Source organism: Chiloscyllium plagiosum, unplaced genomic scaffold, assembly GCF_037043375.1.
Source record: "Chiloscyllium plagiosum isolate Xiang-an unplaced genomic scaffold, Cpla_swu_hap1 HiC_scaffold_19, whole genome shotgun sequence".
Classification (NCBI taxonomy): Eukaryota; Metazoa; Chordata; class Chondrichthyes; order Orectolobiformes; family Hemiscylliidae; genus Chiloscyllium; species Chiloscyllium plagiosum.
The window spans coordinates 30,679,557-30,692,934 of NW_028270157.1; positions in this window are offsets into that span (position 1 = coordinate 30,679,557).

Consider the following 13,378-nt stretch of genomic DNA (forward strand, 5'->3'; position numbering starts at 1 on the left):
CCCCAGCACCCATGGTGTGTGTGTGCAGGTGTGAGACACAGTGAAAGACACAAAGTGCACGAATCTTTATTTAATTTCCACCACCAGGAAGATAGGAAAACACCCGGGTGGCCAGTGACAAGCACTGCCCTTTACATCAAAGGGCAGTGCTGTGTGAATCTCCTGGTTACATTTTTTCTTTCTTTTCTTTAACCCCCACACTACCACCTAAGTGCGGTAGTGCTTATTTTCTCCCCAGCACCCATGATGTGTGTGTGCAGGTGTGAGACACAGTGAAAGACACAAAGTGCACGAATCTTTATTCAATTTCCACCACCAGGAAGATAGGAAAACACCCGGGTGGCCAGTGACAAACACTGCCCTTAACTTTTGGTTTTTTTTTAAGTGACAAGCACTGCCCTTAACTTTTGGTTATTTTAATCAGCCAAGGCTTTCCTGATTGGTCCAGGTTAACAACTCCAATCAAAAACCTCATAGTTAACAGTGTCCACCTGCTTCCAATCACTACAAACCCACTACAAACTGGGTACTGCCAGTTTGCACTTAGAATCTTTTTCTAGAGTAGGCAATATAAGTTATTGGGAGATTAAAAAAAGGGATTTTTAAATTCTTCATGGTTTGAGGACAATTTTTTTCTCCAATTGTTAATAATTTTCCTTGAATTGAGTGGATTTCTGGTCTACTTATGAAAGCAGTTAAGAGTGAACCACATTACAGAGGTTCTGGAATCATATATAAACCAAACCAAGTAAGGATGACAGATTTCCTCCTTGAGGAACATGATGAATTCAGATAGGCTTTTGCAACAATCAATAGTTTCACGATCACCATCACTGTTACTCGCAAGTAGCTATCAATTCCAATTTTTATTAATTGCATTTAAATTCTAATCCTGGAATGGCAAATAATTAGCTATGACCTCTGGATTACCACTAACTCATTATCTTTCCTCCGAATCATGAAGACATACTTAAGTGAAAACTAGTCAAGCCTACGAAGGAGAAGGGGATACGGTGTTACATTTAGATAAGGAAAGATGGGAGAATGCCCGAGTGGAGCATAAATGCTAGTACAGTTGACTGGAAATTCAATAGAGATATACAGCACAGAAATAGATCCTTCGGTCCATCTCATCCATGTCGACCAGATATCCTAAATTAATCTAGTCCCACTTGCCAACACTTGTCCCATATCCCTCCAAACCTTTCCTATTCACCTACCCATCCAGATACCTTTTAAATGTAATTACACCAGCCTCCATCCTTTCTTCTGGCAGCTCATTCCATACACACACCACCCTTTGCGTGAAAAAGTTGCCACTTAGGTCCCTTTTAAATTTTTCCCCTCTCATCCTAAATCTATGCCCTTTAATTCTGGACTCATCCAACCCAGGGAAAGACCTTATTATTTACCCTATCCATGCCCCTCATGATTTTATAAACCTCTGTAAGGTCACTCCTCAGCCTCTGAAGCTCCAGGGAAAATATCCCCAGCCCATCCAGCAATCCAATGTAATTATGAAACATTGAGTTGATATACAGCATAGCTAGAGAAGATTGTTACAGCTTTTTGACAGCATTTTGCAAAGAAATTTCAAATAGTGCACCACTAATTGATGAAACCATTCCTTCGATGTAGAACTCTCTGTTTCAGGTGATTCTGGTGGCTGAATGAAGGTCAAAGAGAGAGGGCAGAGGTGGGTTTCTAAGGTGCTAAAAGACAGGTTATAACAGACATGCAGAAGTACAATGGATAATTATATGGAACAATTGGATTTAATACTGGGAAGTAAAAGTGCTAACTCCTCTTCATGAAATTAAATTTATCTGCATGGCAAAGATCTGGATTTTACAATCGATCTAATCGGAATGTATGACAAGATAAGCTTCTAATACATGTAGGGAGCTGAAGTGTTGATTTAAGAATCTATGGTATTTTCTATAATCATGTTTTCTGCATTGTACCTCTGTGTGCTATTGCACTTAACTATCTCAATTGTTTGATATGCTGGGGCTGAGGAATGATGGTTTCTCTATGATCAAACCATCCTTCCAATGTTTCTTTTAAACAGCTGATAACTAGAAATTATCTAAAGGTGAGGGCATCATGACTTGCTGATAAGTGAAGTGATCTGCACGGCTACCAGAATAAACTTAGATTTAAGACCATTTCGTATGTAGTTTAAGATAAAGACTCGAGTGGCTGGAAAAGTAAATTGGTCATCCTAAAGTGATAGGACCGTTCAATGAGTGTCAGAAATTTGGACTTCATACATGTAACACTTCAATTCGTTCTTAAAGGCGAACAAAGTGGCTGATGACATCATGGTATCAATTTTCTTAAGTATCATTGGGTTAAAGACCCTCATGATTCTATGGAGTTTAGTACAACCAGGGAAACTCATGGAAAAGACATTTCAAGACATATGCGAAGTATTAGAAAATTATTTTGTAGCCATGCTGCTGCTGGCCATGGAATGATTCCATTTTTACAAACATGCACATGGCCATCTCAAAAAGGTTAGTGGAACATTACAAATTTAGAGAGTTCCTCCAAGATGCCTTGTGGGACCACTTGATTTGTAACCTCTGACAGGAAGCCATCCAATGGAAGCTACTAACAAGGAAAGGGATTTCGAAGCAGCTTTTGAAATTGCTACCTCAATGGAGTTGGCTGTCAATGAAGCAACCCAGTTGATTGATGACGTCTGAGTGCATCAGGTATTGGAAACTCGGCGGAGTGTGATACCAAGTGTTGAATGCTGCTGATGTGGCAAGAGTGGTCACAAGGAGTCAATGTATTGGATGTCAGAAACCTAGTGCTGCAGGTGTAAGCAAGTGGACCATATTGCCCGAAATTGCTGGGTAGAACTCAAACAAGAGATATGGAGTCTAAAGGAAGCAAGTCAGAGGGCAAGGCATAAGATACATGCTGCCAGTCAGGAAATAGACAGGGAGTCAGCTAAGTCTTCAGGTGAAGTCGAAGGTTAAACGTACTGTCGGTATGGGGTGAAGCTGATTATTTCTGGGTTCTTCCCAAAATAGAGGGGATGAGCATAAAAATGGAAATGGATACAGGTGCAGCAGTGTCCCTGATTCCTGTATCATATACACATAGAGGTTAAGAGCACTACCATTGAAGCCAGCGAAGATTACAGTACGGACTTACATGCAACAAGTGGTGCCACTGAAGGGCGAAACACAGGTGAAAGTACAGTTAAGGCATCAATGTTTGGAATTGCTACTTTACATGGTTAAAGGTGAATACCCAGCATTATTTGGACAATCAAGGTTGAACTGGGGAGTGGTTGATGTATTGGCAGACTCAAACATGGGTTTGCAAGTAATTTTGGAAAATACAAAGATGTCTTCAAAGGAACCCTAGGGGAAATGAAAAGTGTCGAAAAGAAATTACGATTGAAGCCAGCGGCTTGTCCTAGGAGTCTGAAGTTGCATCTGGTACCATGTGGAGGCGGAACCGGAATGGCTGGTGAATCTGGGAGCGTTGGAAGCAGTAGCCGCCAATGAATGGGCTACTCCCATTCTTAAAAGCAGATGGCACAGTGAGGATTTGTGGTGACTTTAAGGTCACAGCCAACCCAACCCTGAGTGCAGATCAATACCCCCTCTATTCATTGAAGATCTATTCAGTGGACTGGCAGGGGGAAAGTCATTTTGAAAATTTGATTTATCACAGGCCTACCTAGAGATAGGGGTTGCGAAGGAATCCCAGCCACTGCAGACAAATGGTGATGTACAGGACGTTTTTGCTGCAAGCGACTTCCTTTAGGCATCATGTCAGCACTAACTCTGTTCCAGAGGGCCATGGATCAAATATTAAGTAGATGATGTTTTGACTACAGGATTCTCTGAAGAGGAGCATGTGAAAAATCTAGAGGTGACCTTAAAAAGACTGTAGAAGCACGACTGCGAGGTAAAAATGATGAAATTTGAGTTTTTTTAAAAGGATTCCTAGAGTACACGGACTATGTAATCGATGGCAAGGGACTACACAAGGCACCCCCCAAAAAATGCAGGCCATCATAGAGGCCCTTAAACCAGAGAATGTTTCTTAACTGAGATCATTCTTGGGACATATCAGTTATTATGGCAAGTTCGTCTCAGCTCTGGCAGCTGTGTTAAAGCCCCTGCTGAGCAGAGGCCAGCCATGGAAATAGACCCGGGAATGTGAGGTGGCTTAGGCAAAGGGCCTTTTCTGGAAGGCAAAACTACTCTAAAAAAGATCCAAAGTATTCATGCATTCAACTAAAGTTGTCACTACAGTTAGTGTACTACCTCACCTTATGTGCTATCACAAACCTTATCGAATGGAGAGGAAAGGCACATTGCTTTCGCATTGAGGTCACTAATAAAGACAGAGGAGAATTATGCTCAAGGCGATAAAGAAGGATTGAGTAACATGTTTGGTTTAAAAAAAAGGTTTAGGCAGCGTGACTGGAGACCAGTGTCCAGCCGTGTCTCACAAGGATCTGTACTGGGACTCTTTTGCTTTTTATATGCATAAATGATATAGCTGAAAATATGGGAGGAGATAATTAATAAAGTTTGCTAATAACACCAAGATTGGTGGGGTGATTAGTCATGAAGAAGATGGTTGTAGGTTACAGGAAGATATAGATGGGTTGGTCAGGTGGACAGAGCAGTGACAGATGGTATTTAACCCTGATAAGTGTGAGGTGATGCACTTTGGAAGAAGGAATAAGATGAGAGAGTATTTAATGAATATGAAGATGCTGGGTAGCTCAGTGGCACAGAGGGATCTTGGGTAATTATTCACAGATCCCAGAAGTTGGCAGAGCACATGAATAAGATAGTTAAGAAGACATATGGGACACTTGGTTTCATTAGTTGCAGAATAGAGTATAAGAGTATATGGTTAGATTGCACTGGGTATACTGTGTGCAGTTCTGGTCATCCCAATACAGGAAGGATGTGATGGCACTAGAGTTGGTATAGAAAAGGTTCACCAGTATATTGCCTGGGATGGAGCAATTGGCCTATAAGGAGAGACTAGATAGGCTTAGACTGTTTATTTTAGAGCAGAGAAACCTGAGGGGTGACATGATTGAGATGTATAAAACTATGAAGGGTACAGAGGATGAGTAGGGAATAGCTCTTCCCCTTGGTTGAGGGGTTAATCACAAGAGGCATTGTTTTAGGATAAGGGGCAGGAAATTCAAAGGGGATTTGAGGGAAAAAAAACATTTTAACTTGATGGGAATCTGGAATGTACTGCCTGGGAAGGTAGTGGAGGCCAGAAATCTTAAACTCTTTAAAAAATAATTGGTTAAGCACTTGAAATATAATACATTCAAGGATATGAGACAAGTGCAGGAAATTGGAATTAAGTCTGCCTTTCGTGGTAGTTATTGTTAATGCAGACATGATGGGTCAAAGGGCCTTTTCTGTGCTATATGACTCAATGACTCTATTTCCTTTATGGAAGGCACTTTGTGTTTCTGACTGACCATAGAATACTAATCTCCATTTTTGGGCAGTATGCAGAGATACTGTCAATTGTGCAGCACTGATGGCCACTGACTCTGTCAGCCTAAACATATGAGATCAAATACTGAAAAGCACAGCCAAGCAGGTGCTCCATCAAGGCTGTTACTGCCAGGAAATAAAGATGTCCGTGACTGGATGCTAAAAATTATGTACCTTTCCCAGGATAACAGCAAGTCAGGTGTGGAATGCTACTCGGAAGGATCCCGTTTTGAAGCAAATAGTGGACTTCGTCCCAAGATGGAGACCAGTCATGGAAACCACCCAGAATTATGCCCTTACCTATCCAGAAGGTGGGAATTATCTCTATCAGACAGGTGATTAATGTGGGGAAAGAGAGTTGTTATTCCTTCCCTTTAAGAGGAAAAGTGCTGGAACAAGTACACCAAGAGTACCCTGGCATGGTCGGAATGAAAGAGATAGCCAGGCGCTATTTTTGGCCGAATGAGAACTTTCAGTCGAGGTGAATGCAGGATCATGTGAATCTTGTGCATTAGTAAGGGAGGTGATGCCGTTGTTGCCCATTCACCCATGGGAATGGCCTCAAGCATGGCAGCAGATTCACGTCGAGTTTGAGGGACCAATAGAGGGACAGATGCTCCTAGTGGTTGTGGATACCCGCTCCAAGTGGACGGAGATGGTGGTCATGAAGTTGCTGTCAGCAGGACCAACGATAGACTGACTGGATGAAACATTTGCCAGTTTGGGGAAGCCTGAACAAATCATAGTGACAATGGACCACAATTTGTAGTGTAAGAGTTTGAGGAGTATCTGGAAAATCATGGTGTCAAACTTGTGAGATCAGCTATGTACCACCTGGTGACAAATGACCAAATGGAGGGATTCATCCAAATTTTGAAATAGGCCTTAAAGGCCTCATAAGGGGTGGGTTCACTAAGACAGTGAATTAAAAGGTCCCTCAACATGTACAAGAACACGCTGCATACAACGGCAGTGCTCTTTAATGTTCAACAACCAGCTGGGAACTATATTTGACTTACTGTGGCTGGAAGAGACCAGAAAGGTGGTAGAGCAAATTCAAGAAAGACAGATGGCCAGAAGTGGGGGGATCCTCAAGGCCAAGGGCATTCTAAAGAGGAGAGACTGTGCTGGCACGGAATTACACGTCTGAGGAAAAATAGATCCCAGCAGTGGTGATGGCTCAAAGACGGCCATTGTCATACACGGTGCAGACTAGGGATGAATGGTCTGGAGGAGACACATGGACCAGCTAGTCACCTCACTTCAACTGGGGAGGTCCCTCAGAATACTGAGCTGGTTCAGATGGAACCAGTAGTGTCGACTGTATTTCTGAGCCAGAGTTCGTCATACTGCAGGAAGAGACAACAGTAGTGTAACAGGGTGACAACAAGCACTCAAGAGGGGATGTCCCAGCAGAACAGCAGGAGTTTCCAGAATCCTGGGAGACTACAGTAGAACAGGTTCTGGACATGAGGAGAAATGATCATCCTCTAGAGCTTGATCATGTCAGTGTTGTCTGCAGAACGTCTTGTATAGCAGGTTGTTTTCCATGTTCTTGTAACTTTGCCAGTGTAATATTTTAAATCATTATATATGTTCTGATTAATGGCATTTGTTTAAAATAAAGGGGGAGGAGTGTTATGTTTGTAGTTGTGCAGCTGCCATGTTAAGAGAGCTAGTAAACTAACTCACAAGGGCGGAGCGGAGTGCTCAGTCTAGTACCAGCTGTGGGGGTGTGAACATCTAAAATAAAGAGTTTCTGTTCACAGTTTTACTTGTGCCTTCCTTGTGTTTAATTCTTGTTTCCCAGTGAATTACAAACTGAACAAAGATGAGGCACAGTTCTGACACTGCAACATTTTGAAGCAGAACCTTCAAGCACACTTTTCCTCAGATATTTCCACACAGTTGTATCAGTGGCTTTAATAATGAGCAATATAATAGTGCAGCTCTGGTGCATACCCATTGGCTTCACATTCCTTTTTTCAGTCATTCCTTCGCACAAGAATAGAGAAAGGCAAAAAAAATCTCCTTTGTGATCACATGTCTGGAGATTGTATTGCAATAACAATATATGTTTCTGGTAAAGCATACCTGATCAAGAGCATCCAAAAATAAAGAAAGTGGCAAAGAAAGCTGATATAGAACTGCCATAAGCTCAAAGTTAAAGTTTACTTTCACAAATGCTCCAAATAAGTTAACACTAATTTTCTTGGTCCAGCGTGTAACTGAATCTGATTCTGTATTTTACATGGAAAATTGCACAATACAATTCTGCAAACAAAAGCCTTGGGAGCCCAATTACTTTCTCATTAAGTTAAAGTCACTATCCATTTTAGCTGACAGTATTTTAGACCAAGCTTTCTAGAGGTTGGTGCACAGAATGGATGAAAGGTCAAGTGTTCTTCTCTACATTTCGCAGCCTGGATAATGGCAGCATTATCATACGTTATGTATGACTGAGTATTGTACTCCCTCAGTATCATAATTGTTTTTTTCCTTTTGTAATGACTTCGCCTGAATTATTTAGTGAATGTAAGAATAGTACATCTACTTTCAGTACCTATTGCTTCCAAAATGTGTCTGCCTTTAAACACTGCCATAACTCAATGTTCTGAGTATTCTGAAATCCAAATTCTAGTACTCCACCTTTCCGACAGTGGCCTGGACTTCACCACTTGAACCATTGAAAATGGGTGTCAGTGCTGAATCTTACATTTTTTTGGCTGTCAAGTTTGGTGAGTTTCACAGGGGTTTTTCTCTGTGAGGCTGCATGAGATAACTTGCTGCATCTTCTAAAACCTGCCTCATTAGCTACCTATTCTGCCTCTCTTGTCCAATTCTATCCTGACTCTACCACCTGTTATTCCTGGGACAACTTGCCACTTCGCATTAGGTCACTAATTGCTAACATCATTGGTCACTATGGGTTTCTTTTGTTTGCTAATATCCAACCTTGTAAGGCACCTGGACTTTGAAATATACAGGGTACAAGAGAGTACTCCATGGTGTAAACATCATAGCGGTTGCCAGGGTAGTGGGCACATCACCTGAACATTAATAGAATGGAACCACTTCCTGTTGAAGAATTCCACAGTGTTGAGGTATGGACCTCTCAGTGCGATGTGTGTGCACTCAATAGCATCTTGCGCCTACAAGAAGCCAGCTATGTTCATAAATCCTACTGCCCAGTCTGCAGTAGGGATGTGATCGTGGGCAATTAAAAGTGAGCCTTGCTCACAAGGCATGAATCATTGTCCTGATACATTTATCAGTGCATTATTGGGAGATCTCACACAGATCACCCATTGCTCCGTGGAAGGAGCCAGTCATATAGAAATTCAAAGCAGCTGTCAACTTCTTTGTAACCTTGGAGCCCCATCCTCTTTTGCCAATGAACTCGCTCCCTTTTTCCACAGAGACTCCCTCCAACCCCGCCACCTCCCTACTGTGCAACACATAGACTCTCTGGCTTGCAAACGCTTTTGACCTCTAATTGGCTTCAATGGACAACATATAAACATTCTGACCAGACTCCGGATCACTGTCTTTAGAGATCTATGACTGACAATTTTTGATTCCTCTCACTGTTTGTGATAGCTCTAGAGAACTAACTGTAATATACTCCTCAGACTATAGTCAAATATATCCCCTGACCATTACTTGACCATGTGGACAATCAACTGTGGTCAATCTCCTGGACTATGTGCAGTTTGTGCTCGTGATTGATGTTACCAGGATCCTTTGATTGGACTGAGGACTGCCCCCTGAATACTTTAAGACGTGGCTATTTTGTTGAATAAATATGCAGTATCTTTGCCGTGTAGGCAACAGACACACACAATAGATGTGAGATTGACACCTCGCTGTGTTATACAGGAAGATGCCCCATCATCTGATCCACATAGGGAAGCTTGACAAGCAGCCTATCTGTATGTCTGCATAAAAGAGCTCATCAATCTGGTAGAGCTGATAGCCTTTAGGCTCTATCTGAAGCACCAGTACTCTAACAGGCATTGAGGTAGGCACATAGTGAATAACAGGGCAAATGAGGTGCTTGATATGTAGTCTGGTCCAGTACATGAGCTGGGTGCATATGCCTGCATGTAATGTGTCCTTTTAGCAGTCTTTCTGAAATAATTCTACAGATGCCAGCATCCCATCACCAAGTCATTCTTGATTTACACATGAACAGTCCTTGACTTTAATATGGCCTCTTCAGAGTTAGTTCTCAGAATGCCAGTATCTCTGACACTTCCCATTTTATCTATCAGCCAGGGCTCTCTTATTGGGCCAAATTAACAGCGCCAATCTATGAGGTCCAACTACCTGACCTTGTTACAGTCACTACACTTGCAGTTGCCACTGCAGCCTGAAATTCAGGTCTTGACTTCCTGCAAATGGGTCGGAAAGCCGCCATGAAGATTATGAGAGGTTGGAAATGATAGGATGCAGTGAATTATTTCCAACATTAAGAAATGGTTCTTTTGACATTTTATATGTTTCTACCAGATTTCATTGCCATAGCCCGTGTTGTTCAGGATTCTTTAAGTTTCTGCCCTTAGTTGTTATGGGTGCACCGATAGAAGAAAGGCCAAAACCTGGATGTACATATGAGATTACACACATTGTAGTGAAAGCAGGATGAATTGTCTGATGTTCCAGATACTTAACACACAGATCTCACAAATTCATGACTTCAAATTTATTCAGTCTAACTTTGGGTAGGTCTCTGATTGACAACACTTTCCAAGGTATTGAGGTTAACTACAAAAATTCAATGTAGCCTTTAGTACATCTTTATAATATTTCCTCTGCCTACTTTTATCATAGTGTACCCTGCAGTCACAAAAGTTTTTGTGCATTACATTTGATTTGTACACCATTGGTGAAGGTAGAAAATTGCACAGTTTGTGGGATATTGAATATAAATCTCCCTTGCATAGATTCATAGCTCTTAGATGCCTCAAGCAGAACCAAAGCATATGAAATATTGAATAGAGTTGGAGTGAGAACTCAATCTTGTTTGACATTGTTATAAAATGTGAATTGCATGCAACCCTGGTCCACTAGTGAAATAAAAAAAATCTGAACTTTAGCGGAATCTCCCACTGTGGATTACAATTCATAGAATAGAATGCCATTCTCAAGCCTACAAAAGCCACACAATACTTCTTTCTATACTGTCCTTTATTTGACAGGCTGTGAAAATTATGTAAGATGATTTTCAACCAGCAAAATAACAACTATTGATAACTGAAGTTTAAATAGACAGAAATACTCTTCACTTTTACATTTGTTTAAATGTCTAAACATGCAAGTATATTGTTCTAACAACTACATGTTAGTTGTGTGTCAATTAAATGTTTAATTCTGAAGCTAATCTTCTAAAATCCTTTCAACACGACCAAAAACAAATGAACAAATTAGTTATCAAATTCCTTCATGTGAGATCTTGCTGGCTAGTGCAGAAACAACAATATGTTTGAACTTTGTGGCTTGTCTGAAAGGTTTAATGAAGCAACATGTAAATGCTAGTCTTACTTTATTTAATGGTGAAAGTGAGGACTGCAGATGCTGGTGATCAGAGTCAAGATTAGAGTGGTGCTGGAAAAGCACAGCAGGTCAGGCTGCATCCGAGGAGCAGGTAAAATTGATGTTTCACCATGGACATTTAGTCCCTCTACACCTCCAACCACCATGATCAGGGCCTCCAAGCCCTCCGTTTCTTCCTCTCCTGACGTCCCCAACAGTACCCTTCCACTGACACTCTCATTCATTGCCTGAACTGGTCCTCACCCTTAACAATTTCTCCTTCGAATCCTCTCACTTCCTCCAGATGAAAGGGGTAACCATGGGCACCCACATGGGCCCCAGCTATGCTTGTCTCTTTGTTGGCTACATAGAACAATCCATCTTCGTAGTTACACCGGCACTATTCCCCACCTCTTCCTCCAATATATTGATGACTGCATCGGCGCCACATCATGCTCCCACAAGGAGGTTGAGCAGTGCATCAACTTCACCAACACATTCTGCCCCAACCTTAAATTCACCTGGACCATCTTTGACACCTTCCTCCCCTTCCTAGACCTCTCCATCTCCCTCAACGACAACCAACTCAACACTGACATTTTTTACGAACCTACCGACTCCCACAGCTACCTGGATTACACTTCTTCCCACCCTACCTCCTGAAAAAATGCTATGCCATATTCCTAATACCTCGGCCTCTGCAGTATCAGCTCCCAGGAGGACCAGTTCCACCACAGAACACACAAGATGGCCTCCTTCCTTAAAGACCGTAATTTCCCCTCACATGTGGTTAAAGATGCCCTCCAATGCATCTCATCCAGGTCCTGCACCTCTGCCCTCAAACCCCACCCCTCCAACTGCAACAAGGACAGAACTCCCCTGGTCCTCACCTTCCACCGCACCAACTTCCACATAGACCTCTACATTCACCAACATTTCCGCCACCTACAAACAGACCCAACACCAGGGATATATTTCCCTCCCCACTCCTATCCGCTTTCCGTAAAGACTCTTCCCTCCATGACTACCTGGTCAGGTCCACGCCCCCCAACAACCCACCATCCTTTCCTGGCACCTTCCCCTGCCACCGCAGGAATTGCAAAACCTGCCCCCACACCTCCCCCCTCACCTCCATCCAAGGCCCCAAAGGAGCCCTCCACATCCATCAAAGTTTCACCTGCACATCTACCAATGTCATTTATTGTATCTGTTGCTCCCGATGCGGTCTCCTTGAATTGGGGAGACTGGACGCCTTCTCGCAGAGTGCTTTAGAGAACATCTCTGGGACACCTGCACCAATCAACCCCACCGCCCCGTGGCTGAATATTTCAACTCCCCCTCCCACTCTGCCGAGGACATGCAGGTCCTGGGCCTCCTCCATCGCCGCTCCCTCACCACCCGACGCCTGGAGGAAGAACATCTCACCTTTTGCCTCAGAACACTTCAACCCCAGGGCATCAATGTGGACTTCACCAGTTTCCTTATTTCCCCTGTCCTCACATTACCCCAATTCCAACCCTCCAGCTCAGCACCATCCTCATGACCTAGCTGCCAATCTTCCTTCCCACCTATCCGCTCCACCATCCTCTCCGACCTATCACCTTTATCCCCATCTCCATCCACCAATTCACTCTTAGCTACCTTCTCCTTAGCCCCACCTCCCTCCCATTTATCTCTCCAACCCCAAGGCACCCAGCTTCATTCCTGATGAAGGGCTCTTGCTCGAAATGTCAATTTCCCTGCTCCTCAGATGCTGCCTGACCTGCTATGCTTTTCCAGCACCACTCTAATCTTCCTTTCTTTAATGACTGATCATTTTTATTGACAACCAGACATTTCTCCCTGATGGTGCAGTAAGCTGTAAATGTTTTTATTTAATTAAGCGCTGTGAGCTGACTCTTAACCGAAATTGTCTAAGTTTCATTTTTGATGAGTATCAAGGAGGGTTCTCTTTGCAAAGACTAATGAGTTTTTTGTGCTACCTTCCCAAACTGCCTCATTTACTATGCACTCATCAAGTGCATAGTTGACACCCAACTTCTCATATTATCCCATTTCCCTTAGATAGATGTATTGGAATTGCAGGACCACTCAGGATTCCTGGTACCATCGCTACCTTCAAAGATCAGTCATGTACCTGGGGCAAGCTTGCCATTGTCTGATTTATTTGCCAATGGGGACCTGGAACTCTTGTTGGATGAGGCTTGCATGTAGTTGCTGACTATGTAGTGCACTCTAAATAGTGAATCATATGTTGGTGATTGATGGAGGTATGGAGGACCAAGTGGCAAGCTAGAATCAACAGATTAGTGCACTGACTCTCATGCTGGGAATCA